The sequence below is a fragment of the Tupaia chinensis genome, unplaced genomic scaffold (assembly GCF_000334495.1).
Source record: "Tupaia chinensis unplaced genomic scaffold, TupChi_1.0 Scaffold000341_1, whole genome shotgun sequence".
NCBI lineage: Eukaryota > Metazoa > Chordata > Mammalia > Scandentia > Tupaiidae > Tupaia > Tupaia belangeri.
Window position 1 is genome coordinate 863640 of NW_006159835.1, and position 15046 is coordinate 878685.

Genomic DNA, 15046 nt, shown 5'->3' on the forward strand with positions numbered 1-15046 from the left:
GTTACTCTGGTATAATACAGTAATTTATATGGCCTTTGTACCATGCTGGTTTTTCTGGAACAGAGCTCCTAGAATCCTTGGAATTTTCTGAGAGATAGGAGCCCCTTTTTTGGTTTTAAATTTTTATTCCTGTATTTCATCCATGAGTGAGAAAGAGACAGACAGTGAGATAGCACCCCCAACAGATTCTCACACTCCCAACAGGGTCACAGTCCATTCCAGCCTCCCAGACCCAGATTATGGATACCCAGATGCCTAGCATACTCAAAGAGGTCTCTGTACTCAAGCAGGAACCCTGTCCTGTGAGTCAAGCCTCCTACCACAGCACACCCTCTGTTTTTAAGCTCCTGGAGTGTCTTGTTATTTACAAAGAGTCCCTGGCTGATTGCTCCTGAGCTTATGCTAGTGAGATGACTTGGGATGAGCCTCTGGAGAGCCCCAGTATGTGGCTGGTCACCGGAGGGACCAAGTGATTTAGAAAATAGGCACTTTCAGCTGGACCCACTGACCTCCAGGAAAGGGGACAAAAGGACAGAAAATGAGCTATTGGATTGGTGAACATGACAAGATTCCCAGAGGGTAGCACACCTGCAGAGAGCATGGAAGTTCTTCCACCCACACCCACCCCAAATACCTTGCCCCATACATCTCTTCATTTGGCTGCTCCTGAGTTATACTCTAAAATAAAATGTAGCTTCTTCTCCGAGAGAACACTAAATGGCGGATGATGCAGCGGCAGGGCCCGGAAGCCCTGGAGGTCCTAGGTTAGGAGGCTTCGGCGGCTTCCATGGAGGGTTGGGCAGCTGCCCGGGCATGGGCCACGGCCACATAGCTCATCAAGACATAGGCCAAGGACACCAAGCTGGGCTGCCTGGTCAAAGACATGAAGATCAAGTCCCTGGGGGAGATCTGTCTCTTTTCCCTGCCCATCAAGGAGTCTGAGATTATCGACTTCTTCTAGGGAGCGTCTCTTAAGGATAAGGTTCGGAAGATCATGCCTGGGCAGAAGCAGACTTACGCTGGCCAGTGGACCAGGTTCAAGGCATTTGTCGCCATGGGGGACTACAATGGCCACGTTGGTTTGGGCGTGAAGTGCTCCAAGGAGGTGGCCACTGCCATCCGAGGGGCCATCATCCTGGCTAAACTCTCCATTGTCCCCGTCTGGAGAGGCTACTGGGGGAACAAAATCGGCAAGCCCCACACTGTCCCTTGCAAGGTGACTGGCTGCTGTGGCTCTGTGCTGGCGTGCCTCATTCCTGCCGCCAGAGGCACTGGCGTTGTCTCTGATCCTATGCCCAAGAAGCAGCTGCTAATGACTGACATCGATGACTGCTACTCCTCAGCCTGGGGTTCCACTGCCACCCTGGACAACTTCTCCAAGGCCACCTTTGATGCCATCTCCAAGACCTACAGCTATACGACCCCTGACCTTGGGAAAGAGACTGTGTTCACCAAGTCTCCCTATCGAGAATTCACTGACCATCTCGTCAAAACCCACACCAGAGTCTACTTGCAGAGGACCCAGACTCCAGTCGTGGCCACAACATAGGGTTTTCATACAGCGAAAATAAAGTGAATTAAGCCTGAAAAAAAAATCTGATAAACACAAGGAAGTGTTTTGTTGAGTTCTGTGAGTTGTGCAAGTAAATTAAAGTAAGGAGAGAGTTTTGGCACCTCTGATATAGGTAGTCTTAAATATAGGAGGCCCATGGCTTTTGATTCTCATGTGAAGTGGAGAGAGTTTTGTGGGATGGAACCCTTTCACTTGTGAGATAGAATACTAACTCTAGGTAGATGGTGTCAGATTGTTTGATGCCCTATCGGTGTCAGAGAATTAGAGAATTAGTTGATGTCGAAAAAACACTCCTCAGTTGAATTCGTAGAAGACAATATAAGATGCCCACAAAAACAGAAACATAAAAAGTCATGTTTACACTGTAGACTGAGATACAGAATATGAGATTTAAAATTCCAAGTCTAGTTGGGAATTTCATGATTTCTGATACAACAAAACAGTTGGTTTGGGAAAATCTTCAGCTTTATTTGTGAAAACTCAACTACCTTGTAATGATTGTTCAAATGATTAGTTTCCTTCAGTTTCTCCAGTTCATGGAGGAGGAAGAGTTACAGTATCTAGAATTATAAACATTTATTCAGTTCTGAGCCATCCTGTGGCCTGGTGGTTAAGGGAGTTGAATTCTTGATGGCTGACTGCTCAGTGCAGTATGAGTCCCAGAGTTTGTGGCCTGAGAAAATATGCCGGGCTTTTGTATGCATGCCCAAGATCCCAAGAGGAGGGGGAAATGGAGGAGAAGAAGTTGCAGTGTGACCATTCCCCATGGATGATGTATTTTCCCTTTCTCTCTCTCTCTCTCTCTCTCTCTCTGTGTCTCTCTCTATGCTGAGTACACACGCCCCTTGGCAAAAAAAATTTTTTTAATTTATTAAGTAAGTTGCATAAGGTCATTATTTGAATTCCAGATATTTACTAGCATCCAGTGATTCTTGAGTCTATAGTAAGTTCTTTTGTTTTTTGTTTGTTTTATGTGCTAATGCTTTGCTTGCATATTTAGGATAACAGCTTTTTGAAGATATAATTTAAATACTATACAGTTTACCTACTTAAAGTGTATACTTCACTGATTTTAGTATAGTCACAGCTTTGCTGTCCACACAGTTTTAGAACATTTTCATCACCAAAAGAAAAAATCTATACCCTCTAGCCATCACTCCTGATTCCCTGTTGTACTCATTTTCCCCCTTAGACAACCTCTGATCTATTCTCTGTCTCTGAATTGCTGTCCTGGACATTTCATGTAAATGGAATCATATAATTGGTGGTACTGTGTATCTGACTTCTTTCACTTAGCAATATTTCTTAAAGTTCATTCATGAAGTACAAATACTAGATTATTGTCAAATAATATTCTGTTGTATGATATGACTCTATCGTATTTATCCATTTATCAATTGTTGCACTTTGGTTTCTTTTTGTCTATTATGAATACTGCTGCTATGAATATTCATGTAATCTTTGTGTAGACATACGTTTTCATTTCTCTTGGATATATACCCAGGAGTTGAATTCCTAGATCATATAATAACTTTATATTTAATTTTGAGGAACTGCCAGACTTTTCTAAAATGACTGTACCATTTTATTAAAGTACCAGCACTTTCCCACTAACAGTGATTGAAAATTCCTGTTTTTCCACATCCTTGCTAATATTTGTCATTATCTGACTTTTTTGATTATAGCCTTCTTGGTGGGTGTGAAAAACCTCATTATGGTTTTGATTTGTATTTCTCTGATGGCTAATGATGTTGAGCATCATTTCATATACTTATTGGCTATTTATCTTCTTTGAAAAAAATATATGTTCAGATTTTTCACCAATTTTTAATTAAATCACAAGAGTTTTTAATATGTTCTCGTGTACAAGTTCCTTATGATATACACTATTTGCAGATACTTTTTTCTGTTTCACAGATTATCTGTGGCAGTACTTTTGATATTTAGATTTCTTTGTTTAGGGAGACTTGGAGATGAGCAAAGCCCACACAATGAGAGTGTGAACAGATGACTTGGGGGGGGGGCGCTGCTCATCAGGTGAACAAAAAAAGCAAGTTTTCATGATACCAAACTTATGTCTAATTTTTAGGTTTTTCTTTGTGGCATATAACTACATATAGTAGGGAATAGAGCTGAAGGTGAACCTTGCCATATCATTTAATACACAGTGCGAGGGATGGGTTACTTGTTGGCTGACCTCTCGTCTTTACTGCTTGTGGTATTGCCTCCCAAGCATAAAACCTACTAACGTAGCTAACAGTTGAAAGAGCCGTTAGCTAGTTTCACTTTGCCCCGTGACCTTCATCAAATAGTTTATCCTCTGTGAATATAGATTGTTCTCATCTATAAAAAGAGAGAATTGAAAGTAATATTGAACAGTTATATGCTTTAAGATTCTTTCCAGCTTTAAAATGTGATTATGTAATGTAAGAATACCAGTGTTTTTTCCTTCTTCTTCCTGGCTTTAACAAGGAAGAGTCATGCCTTGTTGAAAAAGCTAAGCCTAATGTATGTTTTCTCAAAAGGGTTGGAGTTAGATAGGTTAAAAACTGGGTACTGCAGATATTTAAGGACTTACCATAGAATAATAAATGCCATTTTTGTGAATTTGCATCATGGGTTAGAGGAACATGACCTAAACATCACCAGTGAGGTGTAACTAAACAAAGTCATTTCCACACCTGCTGAGGGTGTGGCTACAGGTAAAGATGCTCTGAGGAATGAATCCTTGAATGCATCCTCGGAAGTATTCAGAGATCATTAGGGAAGAAGCACGTTCTCAGAGATCAGTAGTGTCCAAAGTGAGACCAAAACCTAGACAACAATTAAGAAGAAAAGCAGAACTATATGAAAAAAATATCTGAAAAGGCTTAGAAAGTGTGAGGTAAGTGCCCTTTGTTTTGCGTAACGTTTTTCTGATGCGTTTTTTTAGAGTTTCCGAGTACTGAAAGTTTATCATTGATCCATCCGTTCAACTGAGGTACTGCCAGAGGTTCAGACATGGCAAAAGGAGATGAGGAAATCTCCTTAAGGTAATGGGAAAAGGTCATTAAGATTCAGGTCCATTTGCCAAAATTTGATAGCTTTGAGTCTGCAAGCCAAGAAAGCTACTTCAAGTTCTGGTAATGTTTTGTTATTATACTTGGCCTCCATGATATTATTAATCAGACATCATTAAGAATAAAGTGAGACTAAATGTGAGAAGCAAAGAGAAAGTTGGTTTTATTTTGTTTTGTTTTGTTTTTAAATAGCCACAATTCAGAATGAAAGCTTAAAAATTTAATCCTAGAGTTCATTTAATCCTATAATAAAAGTAGCTCATTATAAGCATTTAGAAAATATGTAAGTTTTGTCCTAATGTCTTCTTAGAACCCTTTAAGAATATTACACTTCTTCAGGAAGTAATTGATATCAACACAGAGCTTGAAATTTGTAGGAAAATTTATATTTTATACTCTTAATACTCTATTTTTATCATTAAGATAGTAGTTATGCTACCATATGAGCTGTTGCTATCCCAGTTGCTTTTGGATGGGGTAGGTAATACGGTTCCAAAATGAAGAGACTTGAGATGTTGGTCCAAAGAATGCCAAGTCCTTAGGTTTTGTTATAGAATCAAGTTTAAGGCATCAAGAATCAATCACAACTACATTCTGTTTGGTATGAGTGTAGAGCTTGTCATATCCGGCTTTTTGAGTATTTCGTCAGCCTCATGTCACATGACAAGGCTAGATCTTCAAAAAGCAAAATCTTAGGATGTGCCCAGATCATCTTTGCAGGTATGTTTCTTGGACATAAACAGGATACCTAAGCAGATTTATTTCACTGCAGCCTAAGCAGGCCAGTTGCCAGCAGATCAAGCCCAACTGTTGTTACACAGAGTTTCAGCTTCAGGGGATATGACACAGTCATGGAATGTTGGGAACCAATGGAAGTAAACTATAGCAGCTTCAAAACAGAGGGTGGTTAGTTTTGTTCCAAGGCATTAAATTACAAGGTACTAGTATAGTGATCTTCTAGTAAAAACAATAGCCCTACTGTGAACCAGAGTAGGAGAGTGCTTTGCAGATAAATTTAGGAACACTAAAAGTATTTTATATGACTATTAAAAAAGTACAGTATATTTAACAGTAGGACTTTGATTCCACTTATGGTCACCAAGGATACTTTATTGAGTTTCAAATCAGTATTAATAGAAGTCTACTATTCACTATAGTGTAATTAAGCCTCAAATTGTCTAGATAGCTGTTTACATTGGTTGTGAACTATGAGTATCAGTACCAATTTTAGAAATCAGGATAGAGGGTTTTATTACTTTTCATAGTTAGGTTGGTTGAACATTTGAGAGCAACTAAAGAACATTTTTGTGTGTTTTCATGTGAGAGGGCATGTGTGCTCACCAGAGAGGGTGAGAGTACCCCTCAGTGAGGCATAGTCACAATTCCTTCTTCATTTCGCCCTCTTGTCAGGATTTTGGGCACACATGCACATGCTCCCGGCTTGTTTTTCAAGCCACCAGAACTATGATTTGAACCACAGTCAGCCATGTGGGCACTTGCTCCCTTAACTGCTGGGCTACAGGGACAGCCCTAATGAAGAACTTTTTAATGAGAGAATATTGGAAGAGGCCGACAGGCATGGTGATTAAGGTGCTGGACTTCGTCATGGCAAACTGCTCTTCAAGTCCTGGCAAACTGCTGTTTAAGTCCTGGACCTGGTGGCTTGTTTTCTCATTCACTTTTTCTCTCTCCCTCTGTGTCTCTCTGGTCAAATTGAAGAATGATAATAATAAATAAAATTAAATAATTATTTTTTCAAAGAGAGAATATTGGGCACCGAGACTCAAGTGGAACTTTATTCAGTTAATGGTTGGAGAGTATAGATGATTTTCACATGCAGTTTATTGAACAAGTATGACCAGCATTTACTCTTGTGACTTAATTTTAGTATTCCTTAAAAATATCTTAAATGTTTAGGAGCACCATAAGTCCACCTTTATTTTTAAATGTACAGTATAAAGGTATGATCAATTGAGAATGTGTTTGAATAGTCACCTTTTATGCCTGGGATAAAATACAGTATTTTATAACCAGATCAAAAAATCAGATTGATTTAACAGTGATAAGAGAGGATTCTTCCTTTACATACAAATTGTATTGATTCTCCTTTATTTTTAAACTGTATTTAAATAAGATACTCTCCCATCACAAAAAGGAAGTTCAGCATCTTAGTTATACTTCTGACATTTTTGGGGCACTTACATAGTTAATTAGGCTGCCTTTTAAGAAATAGAATACTCTCTTTTGAAGTACCTGACTCCATAACTTGATATTAAGCCTGTGTTAAAAATTGTTCTCTGCTTCCTCTTACTTCCGTTTCTTCCCTTTTGGGCTACAGACTTCCTTAGGGAGGAGGTGAGGGAGAAGTGAATTTTTACTTCAGCCAATTGAATTTAGAATTATATGGTGTTTACCTGTTTTGCGTAACACGGGCCACCCACACACATTATGAGGTGCTTAAGTGAAAGAACACTGAGCAGACAGCAAGCTATTCAGTGTGTGATTCCAAGTGTAAATTGGCAGATACTTTAATAATATCTGGATTTTATCTTCTGATGAGAAGGTTGTTTGTCTAACTTGTGGTGAAGTGATAGCGATGGAATAAAGAGGTAGGTGTTCTGTGGTTTAATTTTAGGTATATTATTGATACTTCAGGTTTAAAAGGTTGCAAAATGAATGGTTTTAAGCATAATTAACCAGATCATTAATATTTACTGTTTTTGCATTTTTTTATATTCAGCTGAGAGTGCTGTATGAATTGAATTTCCTTCCATCTTAGGCAAAGGGTTGAATGAGCCTCAGACTTTTCAAGACTTTCATATTCTAAGGGAGGATTTACATTATTAACCTCTTCTCCCATTATTCTTTTTTAAAAAAACCCACACATTTATTTATTTAATTTTATTTGTCATTGTTATTATCTTTTAATTTGGCCAGAGGGAGACGGGGGTGGGGGTAAGAAAATAATAAAGCAAGCCACTAGGTCCAGGACTCGAGGGAGTCCTTACCCACTATGCCACCTGCTGGCCCTTTCTCCCCTCTTTCTTAAAGAAAGTTTAAGAAATCTTACTACAGATGTTTATTGCCTGGTGATACTGGTCAGCAGAAACATTTTTAATATTTTTGCAATCTAAGCTACAGTACTTAGCTTTTTATGTATGTTAGAACTTAACCAAATTTGAGAATTACTTTGCTCTCTGAGGAAATTGTTTGTATCCAGGATAATGGTGGTGTCATTGTACTGATAACTTTGGTTAGCTGTTGACAGTTATTTAGAATCTCAGTTTTCCAACTATAAATCTTCTCCCAAGATCTTCTCAGGAAAGAGTTGTGGGCCTCTGTGGTAACTACAGTTTAGTATTTAAACATTATCATGAGGTATAAGGGAAAATTATGAAGAATTGTTTTAAAAGATTCATATTTTTACAGAGATTTTAAATCGTATTTCTACCTGAGTTTTTGTTTGTTCTTCCTCTAATATGGTGGGAAGAGATTTTATCATTTTAGCTCCAAGGAATGATTAGGGGAGTCTTTCTGCTCAACAAATAAGCAATCATAAGTTCCCAGTAGTGTTATTTTATAAAGCAGTTTATTTTCACTAAAAGAAAAAAATTAAATTGAAAGATTTTTCTTTCTATAGGAAATTCATGAAAACAATCTGATTTCTGAAGTATTGACATGCTGTGCAATAATGTATGACCAGTTTCGATCCAGTTTTCTAATCCGTTTGCAAAGAGGAGCTGTTCATTCTCTTGTATGTGAATTAAATGGATATTAGTGATAAGAGAAAAAATGCAAACTGGGGGAAAATTGACCATACTAATTTACTCAGTCGAGGTATTTGTAACATGATAATGTAACAATAAGTATAATGGAGAAAAAGGAAATTCACAGGAATATCCCAACATGTCAATGACTATATATTTGCTCTTTTCCTAATGAAAGGGTTAAATAAGATTACCATACTGAGTGATTTAAAATATTCACTCTGAAAAAAAATATAAAAAGATGTTCTTAGTCTCCCACACACAATGTTTCTAAATTCCTGCTCAAAAAATTTTGGGGGAAGACATTGTGATTTGGTCAAAGAAAGATCAGCTGATACTTCTGAGAACTTTTCATAAAGTGTAAATCTAAAGCTTTCATAAGATGAAACTTTTGTTAGAGTAGTAATAATTGTCTTTTTTTGCTTATTTAAAAAAATTTACTGGAGTCAGCAGGTGGTGTGGTGATTAAAAGTACTGGACTCCACATGGCCGACCATGGTTCAGGTCCCGGACCTGGTGCCTTGCTTTCTCACTTTCTTGCTCTCTCTTGCTCTTCGTCTCTCTCTGATCAAACTGGAAAAATAATAATAAAGTTAAATTTAAAAAATTTACTATAGGGCATGCATGCTCACTAGCAAGAAAGCAAAAAAGAGGGAAAGTGAGAAATGACCCCCTGGGGTGATGGCTACTCCCTAACCCCTTCTCCTCTTGGGATTTTGGGTATGCACATGTGCCTGACCTGTTTTCAAATTGCCATGTCCAGGATAGTCATATAGTTGGCCTATGGGATCCAGCCACCTTAACCACCAAGCTACTAGCTTGCCCATAATTGTCATCTTTTAATAATGATTTCTCTCCACTGATAACTGACTTTACTGTTAGAAACAGTATTGGATATTCATTTGTAATTTAAACTGTATTATTTCTTTTCCCATTTCTTTTGAATGGAGCTTATAATGGAATTTCGAAACTAAAAGACTTAGTTAACTTCTTACATAGCACTACATGTCCTAACTCATTTAAATGGACTGTTTTCTTGTTTGTTTGGTTTTTTGAGAGGTTTATGTTATAGGGCACGTGTGCTCGCCAGAAAGCCAGAGAGAAACAGAGTCAGAAAGCCAGAAATCACCCCCAAGGGGGGATGGCCATGCTGCAATTCCTTCTCCTCCATTCTCCTCTGGGGACCTTGAGCACACATGCACACACACCTGTCGTGAGTTTAAGCCCCTGGGTCCGGGACTCGAACCGTGATCAACTACATGGGAGTCCAGTGGCATAGCCATTACGCCATCTGCCAGTTCCAAAATGGACTGTTTTTACCTCTGTTGAAAATCAGACATTGTTACAGCTTTCAACCTTGAAGCAAATAGCAGTGGTTTTAGAGATATTTGGTTATATTTCAGGGTCTGTTCTGTATTAGCCATAGAAAACAAGAACTTTCTACATGGTAATCAAAGTTATCTAACAAAGAACAGAATCAAAACATTTGTTATATTGTATATTGAGAAATAAAGATGAATCTCTATGGAAATAAATCTTAAGCGAGGTTGCAGTGTTATTATAAATCAACCAAGTATTTATTTTATTTATTTATTTTAAATTTTTTATTTAATATTATTTACTCATTCATTTATTTTAATTTGACCATAAAGAGACACACAGAGAGAGGGAAAGTGAGAAAGCAAGCTACCAGGTCCAGGACCCAAACCATGGTCGGCCATATGGGAGGGTCTCCAGCACCTTAAGTACCACGATACCTGCTGGTCCCACAAGTATTTATTAAGACCTACTTTCTGTGCCTAATTAAATACATAATATATTTGTAACAATTATGTAATTTTCCCCCCTTAATGTTAGATTAGATCCTTGGAAATCACTGGTGTTAATTCTCACAGTTTGAATGATTTTAAATATATTTCAGTTTATACCTTGTCACTTGTAATTTTGCTGAGGTACATTGGAGTTTTGAGCTTTAAGGTTTATAAAATACAGAGTATGTAGTGAGTGAACCAAGCAGATGATTACATCTCAGTGTACCTTTGGTGTTCTCATTCAGTCCTCAGGGCAAATCCGTGAAGTGTGGAAAGTACTGTCACCATTTATAGGATGAGAAAATCACATGCTACTGAGCCGGTTTGTATATTTGAGAAAACATGAAAGACCCTGGCTTTAGCACTCATGACTGTCAAGGGCCCACTTTCTCAGAGTTGGTCATAACTATGTGGGTCTCTTTGAGTTTAAAGAAAACACTGTCATAATAAAAGAGTACTGATTCAAGAAAATATATGACTTTCTGACTTTTCAAGGTCTGTATATTTTTAAAGTTTTATAAATGAAAATATCAAAATTATCCAGGGCCTGTCACCTCACAATACCCTTTTCCAGACCTCCATCTCCCTAGATCCTGGGCAACCTTACGTTCACCTGATGTGTTTCAGGTAGTCCTGTTCAGGGATCTAAGCATGTGGCTTCCAGCACTGCAGTCTGGCATTCTACCACCTTTGTCACGTAGGCTGGGCCCAGGGCTGTATCTTACTCTTTACTCTTTCTTTTCCCAGTTCCTATTTCTGTTCTCTTTTGTAAGCCCTTTTAAGATTAAGTGGGAGTCACATGAATAGTTGACAGAACTGAAGTAAGTTCAAATACTGCTAAAGTTTATGATATATAGTATTAATGCAGAAGGTATAATGTAAGTACGTATACATAGTGTTTTTTAATAAAAGCATTCCATAGTAAATTGCTAATATATGTGATAACTTCCTTTTTTTTCTAAGTAAAAACTTGAAGCCTGGTTCAGCCAAATAGGGATCAGTGTGCAGATGGATCACTTTGATTCAGATATCACACAGTCCAGTGAGTAGCCACACTTGTACAAAAACACTTTTCCTACCAAGGGGGCTACGGACAGGACCTTTCCCATCAGAGAAAGAACATGAGACTTGGCAGGCACTCTGGGACTTGACAGGAATGGTACAGGGCAGAACTCTCACACTTGGCAGGTTGTGAGAAGACTGAAAGGAGTAAACTTTTTTTTTTGAAGTTTATCTTATTGATGAAAAGTGGAGGGAGACAGAGAAATATGCCTATGCAGAGTCTCATTACACTGCAGTCCCCCTTCCCTAGCCTTCACTTGTAAGGGTCCTGGGTGCCCAAGCTCATTTTCAGGCCAGCCTGGGGAATCTACAGCTGTGGATTGGCCATGTAGCATTTTCCTATTTCTGTTGTCTTTTTTAAACTTTTTATTTTCAAAGTTTTAGCTTTATGGGAAAATTGGAAAGTGAATGTAGCATGTTTATAGGCACTCCTTATTTACTTAGTTTCCTCTAATGTTTACAGCTTGTAAAACCAGAATATTGGAGGGGGGGAGGGGCATTAAAAAGTTCATGGAAAATTCATATTATGGAAAAACTATGCATATATTTGCATATATTTTCTCTTTCTTTGAACCAAAGTAAACTCTCACTGTAATTCCATTTTTCCATGAACTTTTTTGAAGTACCTTCATATGTAGCGAAACCAGAAACCTAACATTGGTATAATACTGTTGTCAGAACTTAGACCATAGTCACATATCACCAGTTTATCAACTGTTAACCCTTTTTCTGTTCCAGGATCCAATTTATAATCCCATATCACATTAATTGTTGCATTTTTATAATCTCCTCTAATCGCTGATAGTTTCTCCATCCTTCCTTGTTTGCCATGAGTACTTGGCATTTGTAATGAGTACTCATATTTATTTTGAAGAACAGCTGTCGGTCTGGGTTTATTTGATGCTTTCTTGTGATTAAAGTTAGGCGTAATTTCTGGCAGCATACCACATAGTAGTAGTGTGTGTCCTCTGTGCATTATATCAGGCATATATACTGTCAAAGTGTCTTATTACAGGCAGTGTTAACCTTGATCAGTTGGTTAAAGTAGTGTCTGTCCGGTTTTCTCCCACCCTGAAGCTGTTATTTTTCCCCTTTATAATTAATTAATATCTTAGAGGACATACTTTGAGACAGTTTTTGCCTGTTTTTAAAAATGCATGTAACTTAATCATTGTTTTAAATTAATCTATTTTTGAGGGCAATTTAACTGTCCAAAAGAGTCATTAAATAATACTTTGAGGGAAGAACCTTTAACCCTATAAGATTAATATTTTTACTCCTGGAAATAAAACAATGAATGTCACGTAGTGTTTTTTGTTTTTGCCTACAGGTTATTTTGTTTAAAGTGGTTGGGGAAAATCCACTTATTCTTGTTTTACAGGTTTAAATTTTATCCAAGGGACTTTTAAACTCTAAACACTTGAATCACTGAGGAAATTAAAATGGATGGTTAGAATTCTGTTCTTGAAAGTGTGCCTCTGTTAGGGCAATAGCATCAGTGATAATAAATTCTCACTCCATGACACTCTACAGTAGCAAAGAAAAAAGGCATTTTTTGCTAGTTTTTAAATTTAATCTCTCAATACTATACCTCCCCGCACACGCAATGTACTTTTTAAGCTCAGTTATTCCAGCAGTTCCAGAATGCTAGAGGTTGAGTTGTTACCTTAGTTTTCTTATCTATAAAATGAGGGTAGTAATAGTTTCTATCTCATAAGATTGTTCTGGGGATTTAAATGAGGTAAGATATATAAAAAAACAGCCTTGGCGCAGAGATAAAGCCCAGTGTTAGCCATCATGAAAAGGGACTCTCACTGTTGGATGTTGATTTTAGAAAATGATAAAATTTCCCCACAAATGCATTTTTATGTTTTTGTTCCAAATATGCTGCTTTCTGCAGAAATTTATTTGGAACTTTAATGGTTAAACCTGAGAGAGTTTCTAGTCTTGGTTTCTGAGAAGCATATTATAATAGCATTTTAGGAACTTTGCTAATCTAAAATTGTTGAGTGCGTGGCAGGGAAAGTAAAAATGCTTGCATTTCTTAGTTGTTTCTTTTAAAATACATTATGTATCTGTGGGGAAGTCTACTAGTTTTGAGTAGGATGGCAAGATTTATTTAAACAATCCCCTGTCCTAATCAAGAATACTGCTCTGCAGTTATTTTCTGGCTTTCAGATTCAATAAGCACGTGGAGCCTTCTGTCTTTAAGATGTCTGCACTCACTTTATGTTTTTCTTGATGGTACCAGGAATTTGCTTTAGGGTAATACCCTGCTTTTTCCCCTCAGGTTCCTTCCTACCTCTCCCTCCCCCTCCCCCATTTTTTAAACAAGCATGCAAAGTCCACTCCACTTACTGAAATTTTTATTGTTTGTCACTGCCAGGAAACCAGATTGACAAATATACTGAGCATTGAGGAAGTAACAAAGGTTCAAATTGTCTATAAAAGCACTAGTCATAGTTGCATAGTTGTTACCAGTCTATACTGAAGTATAACTTGTTTAGGTTTATTGTGTTTTGCACAGGTATACCTTCTGGTCTCTCTCACAAATGTTTCCATAACAGTCTCATGCTTATTTAAGGATTAGCCACATTTCAGCCTGGTCTGGGGGGATTGATTAGTAGAATCAGGAAATCTGGACTGCTTCACCTCTAGAAGCCTCAGTTTCCTCATTTATAAAATGAGGATAGGGCCAGCTAGTGGCACACTGGTTAAGGCAGCTAGATCCCAAATGACTGCTGATTGAGTTCCAGACCCCGCAGCTTGAAAAATATGCCAGGTGCTTGTGTGTGCCCAAAAATCCAAGAGAAGGAATGCAACATGTACATGCTCCCTAGATGATGTTTTCTCACTTTCCCTCTGGAGTATGTGTACCCTCTAATAAATTTTTCTAAAAGAGGATATATTACTGTACTATTTTTTTTGGGGGGGGGTGTTAGAGTCTGAATGTGCTTGCCAGAGATAGACAGGGAGAGGAGAAAGCATACCCCACGGGCCACAGTCAAGCCACAAATCCCTTCTCATCCATCTCTTGATCCTTTCAGGGGCATGCACGCACATGTGCCCGGCATGTTTCTCAAGTTGCCAGGTCCAGGACTCAGACCAATCATTTAGTCTTTCTTACCCATTCAGTTCCCTTACCTGGGAAATGAAGTTAATCCAAGACTTGCCTTCCAAAGGCACAGGGCTATTGTGAGAATCAAATAAAATAATCTTATGTGAAAGCATTTTTCTAATTACCTTTTCCATGAAAGTGCCAGATTGACCTCAACCCAAGCTTGATTCAAATTGACACCCCTTTTGGCTTGAAAGGCTTTCCTCGTGTTTTTCAAAGCCTGTTTTTACTTTTTCTAGGTATGGGTCTCCAGGGTTCAGAAAATCTGGCTTCCAGAGATTGGTCTTTCTCTAAACATCAGCCTACCCAGCATTAGCTTTGTAAGCTACCTCTAATTCATTTCCTGCAACCATTTGAGAGAGGTCACCACAGTGTATAATACATTAATAATTAATTGCCATCGAGGCAAGATAATAGTTCTCCCATTCTCATTCTCACTCGTATCATTTCTAATAAAACACTGAAACTGCAGCTACCTTCAAAGCCATTGCCTCCACTAACACAAGGCTTAATATAAATAATCTTTTAAGATAGCAGTGTTTTTTAATCTCTTTTTTTTTAAATTCCAGTGATTCTTTTTTAAAAGAATCATTTAATTTATTTATTGTTTTTTTCACATGAGTTTTGCCAGAAAAAGAGAGAGCTGGGCAAAATGA

The 15046-nt window shown here is 37.9% G+C and overlaps 1 pseudogene; it reads left to right on the forward strand.

Moving 5' to 3' along the window:
- The first annotated feature begins 642 nt into the window (after positions 1 to 642).
- LOC102495868 (40S ribosomal protein S2 pseudogene) lies at positions 643 to 1657 on the forward strand (annotated as a pseudogene).
- The last annotated feature ends 13389 nt before the right edge of the window (positions 1658 to 15046 follow it).